We start from the raw sequence: 16,158 nt of genomic DNA on the forward strand, positions 1-16,158 counted from the left end.
AAGCTGACAAACTGGTTATTACAGGTGATGGATCTCAAGTTCAGGAAAGTTAAGGAATGTGCCCCAAATCATACAGGCAGGAAGTGACAGAACTGGAATTTAATCCCAGGCCATTATGATCCTAAATTCTGCGTTCTTTTCATTTGACCAGAGAAGATTGGTCTGTGTCCTCTATAGAATAAAGTTACCTGATTGGGTGCCTAGTAGGAGGGGAGCAGAGAAAAGAGCTTTGGCCTTTAGGAGTTTTTGGTCCTGCTAACAAGCAAGAACATCCATTAAGTCCTACATCCTCTCCATTCAGACATCCCAAGATTTAAACAGAATCTTCTTAAGCCCTACACTGCCAAAACACAGGATTAATTTGATTGAAGGAGATGGAAATAGAGTGAGAAATGTGTTTTCCTAACCTCCTTCTTTATTCTATGAAATTCAAAAATATTTCCTATCTGTTATTTTTTTCCCTAAGAAGAGGCCGGATGCCAGTTGTGTTTCTCTCCCAGTTGCTAAAACTGTGAATGAAACTCAAGCCATATCTGTCTATTCTTGAAATAGTGAAGATTTCTTGAATGAGTCCCCAAAGGACTTGAAAGGCACATCCTCATCCTAAGCCCTGGCCCACTTCTTAATCATTCCGCACATTCTTTGGAGTCATTGATTAACTAATTCAACAAATATTTACCAAATACCAGACTAGGCGACAGGCATTGTCACCCACTGGTTACAGCAACAGTCCTGCCTCCCTGGAGCTTACTTTCTAGGGAAAGAAGAGAAAAATGAAACAAAGAAACAAATAACAACATGGTTTCTGAGAGTAACAACTGATTTGAACACAACAGGGTCAAGTGATAGAAGTGACTTGGGTAGGACAATTTTTACACTTTGTAAAAGGAAAATCTCCTCTGAGTTGGGGACATCTGAACTGAGATCTGACTAATGAGAAGGAGCCAGACATTCAGAAAGAGGGATTGGTGAGGAGTAAACGGCCTCCCTCAGTTCTCAGAGTCCTGCAACCAACAGCCTCAGAAGTGGCCTCCGGCCCTCAGACTCGCCCTTACCTGGTTGTCTGCGCATCCTCACAAGAATCAAATGAGGCTCCTAAGGTACAAACGTGATCTTTAGACTCAGGAATGGATCCTGCAGTAATCCCTCACTTTGGATAAGGCTCAGAGTCCTCCTCATCATAGACTTTCAACGATAGGCTTGTACCCACCTCTCCAGCCTCAACTTTGTCACCTGATTGCATGTCTGCTTGGCCCTATGTGAACAAGGGAAAAGAGAATGGGAGAGTTGTCACTGCAGGGGCAGGGGAGGGGCAACCTGCACTCCCGTGATTCCATGTGGCAAGGATAAGCAAGTTTCCCAAGAGTCAAATGAACACCACAGAAGGAGGTAGGCTTGAGTTATTGAGTTGGTCCCCAACCAAGAGAACTGTTTGCACAACAAGGAGACTCCAGCTGTAAGCAGCCATGAAGGGCAGTGCTGGGGCAGAAGCAGAAAGGGTATGGGAGAGATCTCACTAGAAGAGATCTCCCAAGTTGGGGGAATCCGAGGTGAGGAAGTCCCATTAGAGAACCACCACTTGGGTATCTTAAACACAATGAAGTATTAGTGGCAAAGACAGACAGGAGAGGGCTGCCACTGCAGCCACTGAGGTAGGGACCTACTGCCCCCTCACTTCCCCTTCATCCTCACTCCAACCCTCCAGAGAAAGAAGGAGGAGGAGCGAAAGAGCTGACCACCCCCCTCCCGACCCAGGTCCCTCAGGACAATGGTTTATCGTCGGTGGTGATGGGAGGGCAGAAAGCTTTACAGTGAGTATAGGATTAAACTTTGGTACTGGATCTGACTGGACTAGCCTTTGTAGAACCAGAAAGTGAACAGAAAGTTATGCAATTTGGTCAAGGTTTGTTGGGGGACCAGACAAGGGGCTTTGATTGAACTTGGTTGAAAACACAGATGGGGAACATAAAACGGTTTCATTCCTGTGTGTCATTGAGTTTCAGTTGTCCAAGGTGGCTCCTTCAGCATTATTACTATTAATCACCCCTGCATCTGACTAACAGGACTGACAGGTAAATAAGAAATACGCTCCCTACGCTAATCCACTCAAGGTTGGTGGCACTCCGAACCAGAACTGATTTACACAAGAATTCAATTAAGATTCATTGAGCCTCAACCACACAGCAGGTGCAGAACCAGGATATTTATCTACTCAGCCGCACGGAATCCCCACAATAGCCCAATATGCTCAGAGTTACTGTCCCCTGTCAGACTGAAAACCCAAGGCCAGGACACTGCTCAAGGTCATATGGTTATAAAATGGCAGAGGCAGGATTCACTTTCTGGGCCACCCAAGTCCAGGGGTTACTGGCTGCCCTCCTGAAGGGAATCAAGGGGCAAGTGGAAAGGATAGTCTAGGATAGACTGTGGGCCCTTGAATGTCAGAGGTTTGAGTTGTGTGTTTTAAGTAACATGTAGCAAAATACTCATCTATTTTGAATCATATGTTTAGTTCCACAAAGGTGTTGAGGCCAATGAGCTTTAAGTGGAGTTGAGAGAGAAGGGAGCCATATAACTTGGCCCTGTGTGTATCACAGAAATGGAGCACCCTGAGACCATTTCTGTCTGGTCCCCGTCTGAGTTCCTGCACACCAATGATGTCTTCTGCCTGGTCCCACTATTGCTTTTTCCTCCCATGACTCCCTTTTTCAGGTAGCAAAATCAATCTCCTGCTTTTTGTGAAAATGTCTCTCTTACCCTGTCGAGATGGTTCACACGAGGGGACCCTGCTTGCCTGGCTAGTGAGGTGGCATGCGACCAGATTGGCCCAATAGGGATACCACGCCCCCCAGTGCTGGAATTTGACCAGGGACAAGCACGTAATCCAAGCTGTGCCCTTCAGGGCCATCCCTGGGACCTCTGCTGGAGTTTCTGGGAAGAGAGTTATGTTTCTGCTAGAGTTGCTAAGTCTGGAGATGCTTAAGGCCATTTGCCATAACACAGAGGGATCTTGATGGAGAACGAAGCCACACATCGAGGGGAACAAAACAAGACTCAGTACCTAAGCACTTTAACACAGTGTTGCCCAAGTCTGGAGGCACCCGGAGCTTACGTGTTGCATGAAGCAAACATACCCCATCCCCACTTTTTAAAGTTAAGTCAATTTGAGCTGGGGTTCTTTTATTGCAAACTACAGAGCAGGCACTTGTACTTAACCAGGCCCATCAGACATAGCCACCTCATCTCTGGAGCTCACCCAGCCTCTCCCACATGGCATCCCTGGTTCCTCAAACTCCTTCCTCACTCTGTATCTTGTCTCCTCTTCCTCTCCTTTCATCTTTGATTGACAACTCAGTTTAGATATGCCTTCCCAGAATTACCCTGTTCAACCTTCCCCTCCAAGGGCTGACTTCCAAATTCAACCACATATCCCACTCCTGCATCCTTCTGGACCAATGGGGCGGGACACAGACAGGAGGATGCCCTCCCTACAGCCAGCACCACCACCAGCACAAGAAAATGCTAATCACTCTTTATTGTTTTACTGTCTATTCAAACATATCAGAGCTGTCATAGCCCCATTCTTATTTCTTTCACATGTTCAGTATTGAATTCTTCCAGATTTTTTCTTCTTTCTTTTCTTTTCTTTCCTTCCTAAATATGGTGTCCCAGTTCATTTCACAAGAGACTATCTCAGATTACAGGGTCCTGAGGACACAGAAAGATATTTCTGTTTAACTTATTTTGAGCAGTGTCTGGTCTGATGAAGCAATCCATATAAATAGTGCCACAGCACCCACACTGATTTTGGAGGTGCTGTCCCAGCAGGCTCCCCGTTTTCCAGGGGAGAATAATGAAAGCCAGGAGCAATGCCTCCCTGTAAGACAGTATGGTCGATGGGAGAGTCATGGACCATGGGGCCAAACGGACAGTAGTCTGGCTCCTGTCTCCATCACTCACGAGCTGTGTGATCTCAGCTGGTATCTCTCTCTAGGCCTCAGTTGCCTCATCTATAAAAGTGGAAGATTAACCTGCCTCACCAGTTGACTAGAGAGATGCGAGTCCCTGGCACAGTGCCTGGTTGCCAGTCAATGGCAGCTATAAAAAATAAAAAACAAAAAAAGCTACAAGCACTTAATTAAAGAAACTTATTATTACTAGAGAATCCTTCTCAGCATTTATTTCACACCAACAGTCCTTTCTTCACAACTGTATCACCCAGCTCAGAGACCTCTATCTGCGTGAGTGGGCCATCCCAACACTACCCCATCGCCCCATGCTGCAATCCCCTCTCTGTCCCTCTTACACACTCGTTTAAGTCTGGATATCTCTAGTAACCAGGTGCTCACAACTTTGCAAGGCACTCAGTAGATCTCTAATTCGAAATGTTGGAGCAGGAAGGAGTTTGGGATGTTAGCCATCACCAGACGAGGAAGTAAAGCAAAGGTCAGTGGCTAGCTCGCATCAGGCCCCGAATTCCCTTTTCTCAGTTAGAAGCTATTTCACATCAGGCAGCCTCCAGCAATTGGACTGTTTGGAGGCCCAACCTCAAGAGACCCAACCTTAAGAGACCCAGTAGTCTCTAATCCGAGCTCCAGCTCTGGCCCTGAGGGCATGCACTCCATACAACCTCTAGGGACAGGTTCCTCTCTGAGAGGGAGACCTCTACATCTACACCAGGTTGTAAATTCCCGTTTGCTATATGCGAGTCATATTCCGTGAGTGTGCAAAGGGCCTTGCTCACTCTAAGCATAGATATCATCAGATGAGACAGGCCTGTTCACATCATTCCCAGCAGAAACCCTCTTTAAGGCCCTTCTCAACCTGATCGCAACCTCCTTTTCCAGGCTCGTGGCCCCCACATCCCACTTTATGAACCTTATTCTCCAACCTCAAAGACTTCCCTCTCTTCCTCCAACACCTCAGCATCTTCTTTTCCTAATTCTTTGACATTGCCTCTGCAGCTACTCATCCTTCAAAACCCAGCTTACATGCTTCTCCTCTGTGAAGCCTTCCCTGACTTCCCAAGTAGGGGGTGTGTTACTATCTTCTTTAGGGTCCCACAGATCCCCTAGTTTTTAGCAACTCACAAGTGGTATTAAAATTGACCTACTTATTGGTCTTCTCCACTGAGCTCCTTAGACTTAGGGATTATGTCTCTGGTCTCTCTTCCTCAGTGCCTGAAATGGTGACAGGCACAGAGCAGGCATTCTATGTATCAGTGTAACAGAGAAGTGAACCAATGAGTTGAGTGTCTAAACTATATTCATTTCTATATTTAACTTAGATAGTAAGAGAAAGTTCTGTTATTTTTTCTAAAAAGATTTTTTCTAAAAAGAAATTTTTTTTAATGATCTTGAAATTTCTATTTCCTGAGAACAGAGCAAGCATGTGGATTAGCACAGGAGTTACTGTCTTTGCCTAGTAATAAAGGATATTTCTTTGCTTCCAAGAAATTGCCTCAGATCCTCCCAGGGCCCCGTCGTTATGCGGGTGTGAGCACATGGAGAAGGCAGCGATGCATGAGGAAGAACCAGGAGCAGAGGCTCTGCAGGATGAGCCTTCTTCCCAGGGAATCAACTCACAAATGGGCCCAATACAGTGGCACAGAGAGGGTTCTGAGCCATCACAGCTGGGGTTCTCCAGCTCATTTCCTAAGGGGAGACTGTGGCTTTGGCCTCACTGTACTGGGACTCCAGGACCAAAGCTGAGGGGAAGCTTCCGGAATTTGTCCCCTTCAAGGGAGCCTGTGGGAGGGCGCTCTGCTCATTACCTCTGTGCTTTGCGGTATCTGGCAAGGTCAGGCTTCTCAAACACAGCCTGAGCATTTACTGGTGGGAGAACTCGGCAGGAGAGACAGAAAAAAAGCCTCTTGAAATGTTCTGTCTGAGGAAGGGACCACTGCAATTCCATCCGCTTTCCTTTTCACCTGAAGAACCCCCCAGGCCTGGTTGACCAAAACTTGAGAATATTAATTAATTCACTAACTCATGTACTCACTGATCCATTCACGTATTTGCTTTCCCATTCATTGTTTCATTAATCTGCTCCCTCGCCCATCCATCCACGGGGTCATGCACTTCAGCACTTACTCCCTCCATCCCTCCCTCCATCCCTTACCAACACACCCATTAACCACACAAGCGCTCACTCACGCCACAAACATTGCACGCCCCTCTTTAGCAGAGCTGTGGAGACGGAGATAAGCAAGGCAGAGTCTTTCTCTCTTGGACCATCCATTGTAGGGGGATAGCTGAAAGGCAAACAAATAATTTAAAAACAGTGTTGCGACTTCTCCTCTTTCCCCCAATACTAAGCTTCGATATTATGCCTCCAGGAAGCCTCATGTGAAACCTCATCCCTATCAAAAAGAACTCTGACATAGAAGAGAAGGGAAGGGAGGGAAGAGAAGAAAGGAGAGGAGAGGAGAGAAGAGAAGAGAAGACAGGAGAAGGGAAGAGTCGAAGTAGAGTGGAGTGGAGTAGAGAAAAGTAGAAGCAGAGTAGAACAGAGCAGAGTAAGAGTAGAGTAGAGTAGAGAGGAGTAGACTAGAGCAGAGCAGTAGAGTAGAGAAGAGTCAAGTAGAAGTGGAGTAGAGCAAAGGAGGCTTCTGCTCTCATCTGGCCAATGCCCTTGGACAGGTCACTTAACCTCTCTAGGTCTCTCCGCATACATAAAGCCACCACTAAATACCCCTAGGGTTGTTGCAGAAATTACATGGGGGGAGTGTCTAAACACGCAGTGCCACCATCTGTGTTCCATAAGTATCTGCTGCCTGGTGAGCGGCTGAGTGGGGGTGCAGCGCTCTTCTCTGTCCCCCACAGCGCAGAGCACCTGGTCCCTCACCGGGAACACGCTGTGAGCAGTTTGGCATCAGGGCTGTGTTGTAAGTGCCTCTTTGTTCCCTAAGCACACCTAGCATCCAGAGGGTGTTAAATGAATGACTGGAGAGACCCCGGTAGGAAGTGCTATCATGAAACAACCAAAGAGGCAAGAGATGATAGATACTTATATGTGTGCATACAACGTATGTCTACTAAATCACTTTAGAGAAAGGTGATTGAGAAGGTTGGGGGCTTTCTTTCTTAGTGGAAGAACAAACTAGTGTGGCTGACAGAGAATCCTGGGGCCCACCTAACGTTGTAAAGTCATAGAAGATTGATCTACTGGGAGCTAAGGATGTCAGACCTGCACACTAACCAAAGAGTGCAGGCCCCGAAGCTGACACTCACGCTGTTTCCTGAGCTCTCTCCCTGGCCTCTGGCACAGAGATGCTCTAAAAGGTTCTGGAAACCACAAGGCTAGCAAACAGAAAGGCCAAATTCAGACCCAAGCCAGACTTACGCCCGCCAACACAGCCCAGTCCATGGATCCAGGCCCCTGGGGCTCAGTGAGCTGCCTGGTCCTCAGACAGAGCCCTCTTTCAGCCAGAGCTGCCGATGGGGAAAGGATGAACACCCATCATGCATGTCTGTGTGTGAAGCGCTGTGTCAGCCATGGTAAATATCCATACGACTTTTCCAATTTTGATATTTCATTCACTTATTTAATTGTGATTTAAATTAAATTGTATTGCACTAATCCAATACCCACTATGTGCCAGGGACTTCATTATCACCGTTTTGAAATTACTTCCTTCCACAAAGATTTGTTGAGTTCCTACTGTGTCCAGCATTGCGTAGACACTGGTAGTTCATAGGTAAGTAATGCAAAACCCATGAATGTGAGGAACTTATTGCCTAGTGGCAAAAACAGACAGGTCTATAGTGGATTACAGTGGTGAAGACATGGAGCTGCGGGTACCATGGGGTGCTGGGGGCAAGCATGTCAAAGAAACCGAGATGCACAGAAAGCCCAAGCTGATTTGCCCACAGCAACTCGGGAGCAAGGGGAAAAGGTGAAGTTGCTGTTGGGTGTTTCTCCAGAGCTCTGGAAACATCCCACCCAGGACCTCATTCTGTCCATCAGTTTTGCTGAAGGTAAACGGGGACCATCACCCCACTGCCCGGTGGACTCACGGCAAGCATTAGACCATGCAAAACCAAACACTGACAACAATTCGACCCTTCAATTATTAACGGAGAACGTCCTATGAGCCAGACATTGTGCTAGGCAAATATGTTTTAGTTTTTGTTGTTATTGTTCCCAAATTGTTCAAATGCCAGAATTTGATTGATACGTACATTTCGATATAAAGTCGTGAAAGGATATTTGCCAAAAATGTTACTATTGGTTACTATCGGGTAGATAAGAACACGAGGGGGTTGCTGATATTACTGCACTTGTAACAATATGCTTTTATGTCTTTAATAATTTAAAACATTTAATGAGAAAAAAGAAAAAGATATTCCAAACAGCATTCTTCTTTTTTGCATGAATTATATGCATTTACCTTACACACTTAAGGCCATGTGGAATTTCGGTTAAGGGCATGGGATTTGCACCAAGACATCGGTTTGAATCCCAGTTCTGACACTTATTAGTTGTGCTAAATGTCCGTAAGCCTCTGTCTGTCCATCTGCACATGGGTTAAACACAGCTAATTCCCAGGAGTCAATGATGTACGTGAGAATATCTAGCAACAGCCTGGTACCAACTGGCACTCAATCTCTGATAGGCTTGGGGGGGGGCACATTTTTTGTTTGTTTGTTTTGTTTTTACAGAATTCAAATGATACCATGGGAAAAGGGATTTAATTCAATTTATTCTATGTACTCCCAAAAAGGTGACAGATGGAAGTGGGCGAAAGAGAACTTTCATTTTGATAAAAGGAAAAACTTTTAACCAGACATTCAACACAGCACCATAAGCTGCCTGAGGGGGCACCATGGGAGGTGTATTCTCTGCCCCTGGAGGTGGGCCGGGAGAGGGTGGGCAGACGCCCAGGAGAGATGTGGTTCAGTCATCGGATAAGGAGGCTGGACAAGCTGGTTGTGATGATCATCTTATAGTCTTCAGATGAAGAAGCCCATAAAAGCAATGATGATTTGGCAAAACTCTGTGTAGTCACTCTGAATCTACAAACCCAAAGACGTTTGCAGTTCGGTTTTATTTTTAAGTGAGATTTTGATTAATTTGTTATTGATTAAATTGATTTGCTTTTTCTTGTCTTTATGGAATCAAGAGCAGACTGTCCCCCAGCAATTTGGCTACCAGGCAGTCAAGGCTGGCTCCAACTGGCCTGGATTTTCCAGTATGTAGTTAGAGGAAAGGCTTCTCCTTAGAGATAGTTCTAACCAAAGGATGGTACAAATTCCCTTTTTTTTTCAAAATTTTGTTATGAAGCAAAGTAAAAAAAAAATTTAAATGATACTCTCATCTCTACCAGAAGATAGCCAGAATTAACTAGAAGTAGTGAGCTTCCAGTAACTGGGAGCGTGCAAGCTAGGGCAAGTGGACAGTAGAAGGGAATTAAAGCATCAGATGGGGTTTGTCACAGGAGGACTCTGACATCTTCATGACCACAGCAGGCTGGCGGGTCCACCCTCCACACATTCCCTGGGCATCTGCCAAGACTTCCCTTTGTTTGTGCCATGATGTTACCCAGCTTTCCGCTTCTCATGAATGCTCAGTCCTAATACCTCCTGAGAACCATTAAAATGCCCATGCCCTTTGACCCAGAAGTCCTATTCTTTGGGAATAATCTGTGGGACATCACTGCAAAGTAGGGGAAGTCATGTGCTCAAAAATGCTCACTGCAGCAGCAAGCAGGAACGGCTAGCATGTCATGGCTCATCCACTTGAAGAATTTTAAGAAGCAAAACAAAATGGTACTTATTAAGACCACAAAGAAAGTCACTGATTTTGCCAAGTAACAAAGCTGAGGAATTGTCATGTCCTGTCATTCATTCATTCATTCACTCAACTCTGCATTCACGTGGTCATTTATTGGCTCATACACTCAGTAACTCAACAAACTCTGTGCTGGCCCCAGGCAAAACGCAAAGAAGATGTCAGTCTGGCCACCCGGCCTTGGACTGGTTGTCTCAGACACCAACCCTGCCCCCAAACACACACACACACACAGACACAAACACACACACACACATGTGCGCGCATGCAATGCCAAGCCCTGCACAGGAAGACCAGGGGTCCGCCCTTCTCTGTCCTGGTACCCCATGAGACCTATGTTTGAGAGCTGGCTCTGTCTCTAAATGCAAAGCAGGCAAGTCGCTCATGTTCTCCTGGACTCCTTTTCCTCATCTGTGAAATGGAGAATTACCCTTTGCCCATCTTACTAGATCTTGGTCTTTCTAGATGTTGTAGTTTTTTGTCAGGCAACCTGGCACATCTTCAATTCCTGAGTAGGGGATTGGCTAAAAAATCCTCAAGGACCTGTTTCCCTAAACATCCCTGTGGGCCTTTCTCATTTTCTGGTTCTCCTTGGTAGGCCTGCATCAATAATGATGCTCCCTTTTGAGGAGAAGGTTTTCCAGCATGAGCAAAAAGGCCTTTGTTGACATGAAAAGGGGCTTTGATACCCCAGATGTGGCTTTGAGTCAGCCTCCTTGTATTCTCTCTACCTGTCCTCAGGTAAGTCACTCAAACTCTCTGATCTTTCTTTTCCTGTTAATAAAACTGAGTATGAATGACGCACACATAGCTCATGGTCCTGGTCCATAGTGACACACAACCTGTGTCAGCCTCCATCAGCAGCAGTGTTGGCACTGAAGGAAGAGAAGGCCAGAGGGAACCAGCAGAATTTTAAGACTGCAAAGGAAGCACCTAGGAAGTACAGGACCTCAAGCTGGGAAAAGACGCTAAATGTTCACCTGGTCCTAGCAGTCAAGGTTCAGAGCACCCCTCTACCATGCCCGTGAAATGGCCGTCCAACCTCAGTTTGAATCCCTCCGGCAGTGGGATTCACTGGAATTGAGCTGGAATCCAGTGCCCACCAGTTCTCCTCCATCCACCCTTTGGGGACCAAGAAAGCAGATCAGCTGCCTCTTCTATACGATAGCCTTCCAGATCACTGTGGCCACAAGTCTTCTTTCCGCCACACTAGAGGATCTTTCTTATGGTAACACACATCTTTCCACACGAGCCATGGCTTCTGTTTCTAGGACATCCTGCTTTCTCACCTCCAAATGCACTTCTATTTATCTGCAGCCCTCTTACAAGGGAATCAGAGGGACAGAGAGAACCTGGATCATCGAGACCAGAGCCAGCAAACTCTTGTGTCTGGGGAGACTCTGCTGGTCACACAGATGACTGTGGATGACCAGAGGGCATACGCTGCTAAAGTATGCGGCTGCTCTGACGGCCTGGCAGGGATGCAAGCCAAAAGTTGTCCCATCCTCTCATTTTTCAAGAAAAGCCAGAGACTGAGATTTGTATATTTTGTGTTGGCACATAATTAAAACAAATGTAAAACAACCTATGAAGAACTAAAACTCTCTGTGGGCTGGATCAGCCCGTGGGCCACTTACTCAACCATTTTGCAGGTGTAAAAACTTTTGAGAATCTGATGAAACTTTGAAGAAGCCCCAGAAAAAACAGATACAAACAAATTTCTGCTGCCAACATTGTAAAGGGCGCATAGACCTCCTGGAGCCACTCCTGGGTCTCTAGGGAGGAAACCCTCATCTCCCCAGCCTCTTGCCTTACACAAGATGCCACAAAGTGACAATTTCCCAAGGTCACACAGCTGGCAGAGCAACAAGGGAATCTAGAACCACTGATGCCACTCCCTCCCCAGGTCTGAGAAGCAGAAGCCAACTAAGATAAGCGGGCTGCCTACCACACACCAGGCACTCAAGGGGTTATCTTAGTGCATCCCTTCCATCATCTCCACGTGGCAGATGAGGACCCTGAGGCTCAGTGGACACAGTCCCCTAGCTCAGGGCAGCCAGACAAAGCAACAGTTACGACTGGAAGGCAAGACTAGCAGCAAAGCCCCCAGCTTTCACCTGCACCTACCGCACCGGCTGGGCAGTGCACCCCACTCAGCAGGCCTCTATCAACCCGGAAGCCCTGGAATTTAGAACTTCCCTGGAACAACTCAGTCAACTAAACTAGAAGGGGTCTGAGGATGCGACCCATAGCCACGTGGTTCTCATAGGCAGAAATCTGGCTTTGCAGGATTTTTCTGGGTATATGTCATCAATGAGAGACAGATTGGAGGCTGGACTGACCTGCGTGGACACAGGGGTGCTGGCACCAGGTTCTGGAAGATAACAAGTAAGGGAATAAGTTCTGCGGAGAGAGACCCATCACAGAGCCCAGGACTGGCCGGTGGGACAGCCTCCTTTGGGGGATGTCTGACAGGCGTGTCCCCTGTCATCTCTGAGTTTCCACTTGAATGGGGAGAGCTGAGGGCATGGTTTCCAAAAATGCAACTAATTCTGGGCACACTTTATAACCTGGGACAAGAAATTCCGGTCTGCTACAGAGGATGATATGCAGCAAAAAGGACACAAACACCTCCCCGGGCTAGAGAAAGTTGGGAGAGGGGGAAGACGTTGCTCAGATAGGAAAGAGCTAAATTTAGACCCCAAGGCAAAGTTCCTTTTGACAATAAAAGCAAAACAAGCAAGCCTATTCTCCCCCTCCACTGCTTTTTGTTTTGTTTTGGTTTTGGTTTTCCCATCTTTCTAGCTCTTACTCCAAGTTTTTTAATGGAAACCTGGAAGAGGCTGGGAATCACAACAACTTTAAAAGTAGCAGCTCGGAAGTAAGGGCCCGCATCTGACACTCGGCAGTCACACCCGGGCTCCTGCTCAGCTGCAATCAAACAGGTACCTTCTTACAGACTTTGCTCCACTTCACTCTGAAGTTTGGGCAAAGCACAGACTCGGCTGCTCAGGACGAGCGCCGTGTGTTCAGAAAGACACACATCTGAGCTGGAGGGGCTCTCCCTCACCGACGTGGGGAGACGGGTGGCAGCTCCAGCAGCCGCAGCAGAGAAGAGACCCGGACTTACCTGAGAGGGAAGGAGCTCAGCGGAATGCCAACTGGGGTTCCGTCCAGGGCCGCGTGCACTAGAAGCAGTAGCCGGGAGAAGACGCCAGCCCCGGCAGCCCCCTCCTGAGGGGGGGGTCACCTGCCAGCAACCCCACGCCCCCTTCCCCCCAAAATCGAACAAACTCACTCCCTAGACAAGACTTGTTAGTAACAAGTCTGGGGGCTTCCCCCAGGCCAGGGGTCCCGAGAGAGAGCTGGTTTTAAAACAAATAGCTAAATAAATACCGTAAATACGCAAGGCTTGAAACTTAGAGGATGAACTAGAAAGTGTGGGAGAAACAAAAATAGGGAAAGGGAGACACTTCCTGGGGAGAAATGCAGCGGCGGCAGCCAGCCCAGCTGCTGCCCAAGAACAAAGCTGCTGGGTGCCCCCAGGGGCGCAGTGGCCGGAGCGCTGGGATTCCCAGCCCGGAGCGCGCGGGGCGGAGCTGGGCGGTGGGCGGGCCGGCGGGAGGGGCGGTGGAGAGCCGAGAAGCGGACGGAGATCCCTCCCCAGGGGGCAGGAGGGGCCCGAGGGCGGGAGGGGGCCGAGCCCGCAGGGGAGGTCCCCAGATGAGAGGCGAGGGGGCCCAGGATGCGCCCCTACGGGGAAGGGGGGCGGGCGCCTGGGGAGAGGCCGGGGCGCAGGGACAGCGTCGGGTTCCAGGCAGCAGAGAGGCGGCCCCAGGAAGCCCAGGACAGGGCTGAGAACTCTGTCCAATTATAGACTTCTCCGGATATTTTGGTCCCTTCTACAGCCCGGTCTGAAATAGCACCCCCACTAGGCAGCAGCTGCGTAAGTTTGGAGGGACGGGGTATGGGGGTGGGGTGGCTTTGTTCTTCGTCCACCACTGAGAGTCCCACTCCGGTCCCCGCACCTACCTGCCTCTTCCTACAGGTGGCCTGTTCACGGGATCTCACTGCATCCCTGGGGAGGGATGAGGTGATGTCCCGATTTTTCGATAAAGATGGTGAAGGCTCAGAGAGAGGCCGAGTCACCTGCAGCGTCCCCAGGCAGAGGGGAGAGGGGCCCAGGTGGGTCTGATGAGGACAAGCTCCCTTCCTAAAAGGCTTCCCAGCCCCCAAGAGGCAGAAATGGGCAGGTGCTGGCCCAGGAGGCTGTTCTACTTTTTCTTCTTGACCTCTGTTCCTAAAAATGGGTCTGGCGGGGGTATTTTGAACTAGATGAGAGCATGGCTTAATCCGTTCCACCTCCAGCACCCCCTGCCCCTCCCCAGTCAGGCTCCTAAACTCTGGGGCATCTTTATTTGGCTACTGGCTGTGTAGTGGGGATTTAATAAATAGACAGTATCGGGCTTATCTGTGACCCAAGGAATTCTCAACGATCCGGCCCCTTCCTTCCTCTCCTGCCTTGTTTTCCAGTTCCCCCGTGACAATTCATTGCACGCATGGTTATTGAGCACCCACTCGGTACCAGGCAGTGTTGGATGTCAGCTAAATGGAGCAGAGGAGGCATGCTGGTGAGGCCCGGCCCTGGCACAGAATGGTGATGGGCCCAGATGAGTGCCCTGCTTATCAGTATCACAGGTGGGGCAAGGAAGCAGAGAAGAGTGATCATGGCTGCATGAGAACGCTGCGTGACACACTCACTTAACAGCTATCACCTGCCCAGCATGTGCCAGATGGCCCAGGTGTGGGGGCAGCATAGTGAGGCCAGGGGGTTTGCCCCTGCTCATCCTGGTGGGGAGATAGACAGGAAAACACCACCCTGGAAGGTGGACCACCACACTGAGTTACTGAGTTATCCTAAGTGCTGTGAGGGACACAAAGAAAGAGGAGAGTGGAAGAAGAAATGAAGGGAGCAAACTCTAGATTCAGTCCTGGGGAGGCAGTGACTGAAGAGTGGGAGAAGCCCCCCTGTGTGAAGGCGGAGACCCTGGAGTCAAGGCCTGAAGGGTGCCCAGGAGTTCACAAGGGCGCTAGGGGCCTTCCGGGCAGAGGCAAGGACTTGCACCTGGAGCTAAGGACCTCTTGTGGCGTGGGGCTTCTGGGGGCATGTGTCCAGGGAGGAGGCTGGAGAGGGGAGCAGGGCACAGGCGATTGATGGGAACTGAGAAGCCTCCAGAGGAGAGTGGACTTGAGCCTGATGACCTGGAGTCTCGAGTGCTTTAGCAGGGCAGTGCGTGGCCGGGAGTGTGTTTATAGAGCCATGGGCAGTGATGGGGCTGGGCACAAGGCAGGGAGGCGAGTTGAGAGACTGCTCATTTGCAGAGAGGGCGAGGGGCGATAGGCCGGTCTGGAGGTACGAGCATCAGCAGCCCACACCTGCAGCCACAGGTGAAATGAGGTCACCAAAGAAGAGGGAGAATGGAAGGGGACTCAAGGTTCCAGCCATGTTTGACCACAAGGTTGAATTTTTCAATTTAGTTCAAACTTTGTTGAGAGCCTCTAGTGTTGGACACTGGGGACCCAGAGCTGGCTGGAGTATAACCCAGGCCCTGAAGGAAATAGACGTCTGGAGGACAGAATCGGCTGTGAAAACTAAGGAGAAATGCCTCACCCATTGCTCCAGCACCTGAACTGAGGCAGCCCAGCATGAATGAGGGATCTCAAGGGCTCTGAGTTCCCAGTTGCCCAGTAAACCCTACCCCAATGCAGAAGCCCCTCCCCATTGTTTTTCTGGGACTCTCTAGGGGGTTGAGATTTGAGCTGGTGAACACCCAGGTGGGTCCCCCTGGGGCCTCTGAAGGTTGAAGATGCTCTTTTTTGACCCAAGGTATCACCATGTCATCAAGCTCAGGAGACATGGGAATCTGCCGGCTGCGCCAGTGTCGCCATGAGAGGAAGAGCCAAGGCTGAAGCTCTCCTCCGTGCAATGCGACATGGGGCCCCACAGCCTGGAGTCTGCGGCCCTGTTTGCATGTTCTATTCCAGCTATAAAAAATTACCACATGTTTTGTGGCTTAAAACAGCACACATTTATTATGTTACCCTTCTGGAGGTCTGAACCACCATGGTGGACAGGGCTCCGGTCTTCCCCACTGCACAGGCCACTTCAGGTGACTCCTCAGTATCCCACCTTCCCCTCTGCTGCTGGGAAAAAAACCTACCCCGGGCTAGAGAACACCGGAGTGCCCATGTGGACCAGTGGCCTCCCCCTGCAGCTTCCGTCTCACCTGAGTGCCCCAAGGCCCAGAGAGTGGGGGGCTGGGCTTGTGGTGTACCCTCAGCCCTGGCTCCCAGCCCCTCCCCCCT

General features: G+C 49.1%; 1 protein-coding gene across 3 annotated transcripts in view; it reads right to left on the minus strand.

Annotated features, from left to right (window-relative positions):
• COL22A1 (collagen type XXII alpha 1 chain) overlaps positions 1-13,541 on the minus strand; it is a 292,948-nt gene extending 279,407 nt beyond the window's left edge. The window contains exons 1-2 of one of the 3 annotated variants that reach the window (XM_070481652.1): positions 12,923-13,541; positions 6,156-6,253 (exon numbers count right to left, since the gene is read on the minus strand). The gene's annotated coding sequence lies outside the window, so the exon portion shown is untranslated. The remainder of the gene's footprint in view (positions 1-6,155; positions 6,254-12,922) is intronic. The other 2 variants (XM_070481651.1, XM_070481653.1) reach the window with 2 other exon arrangements.
• Between the last annotated feature and the right edge of the window lie 2,617 nt (positions 13,542-16,158).

The sequence above is a fragment of the Equus asinus genome, chromosome 12 (assembly GCF_041296235.1).
Source record: "Equus asinus isolate D_3611 breed Donkey chromosome 12, EquAss-T2T_v2, whole genome shotgun sequence".
Taxonomy (NCBI): Eukaryota; Metazoa; Chordata; class Mammalia; order Perissodactyla; family Equidae; genus Equus; species Equus asinus.